This window comes from Hylobates moloch, unplaced genomic scaffold (assembly GCF_009828535.3).
Source record: "Hylobates moloch isolate HMO894 unplaced genomic scaffold, HMol_V3 SCAFFOLD_7, whole genome shotgun sequence".
Lineage (NCBI taxonomy): Eukaryota > Metazoa > Chordata > Mammalia > Primates > Hylobatidae > Hylobates > Hylobates moloch.
This window is the reverse complement of record NW_026652282.1, coordinates 62,115,005-62,115,563: the sequence shown is the minus strand read 5'-3', so window position 1 is coordinate 62,115,563 and position 559 is coordinate 62,115,005.

Sequence of the window (559 nt, the reverse complement as noted above, 5' to 3'; positions counted from 1 at the left end):
TAATTCCTATCAAAATACCAACATTTTTTTTAGAGATTTAAAAAGTTAATCCTAAAATTCATAGGGAACCACAAAAGAGTACAAATAGCCAAAGCAATCCTAAGCAAAAATAGCCAATCTGGAGCCATAACATTACCTGACTTCAAATTATACTATAAGACTACAGTTACCAAAACATCACAGTACTGGCATAAAAGTAGATACACAAATGGAATAGAATAGAGAACCCAGAAATAAAGCCAAACACCTACAACCTACTGATCTCCAACAAAGCATACAAAAACATAAATTGAGAAAAAGACACTCTATTTAATAAATCATGCCAGGTAAACCAGATATCCACATGTAGAAGAATGACACTGGATCCCTGTATCTCACCTTTTATAAAAATCAACTCAAGATGGATCAAATACTTAAATCTAAGGCATGAAAACATTAAAATTCTAGTAGAAAACCTACGAAAAATTCTTCCGGATGTTGGCCCAGGCAAATAATTTATGAATATGTGCCAAGACCAGCTCAGTCGGGAAGACCCTAACCCAGCGGCGCTACAGGAATT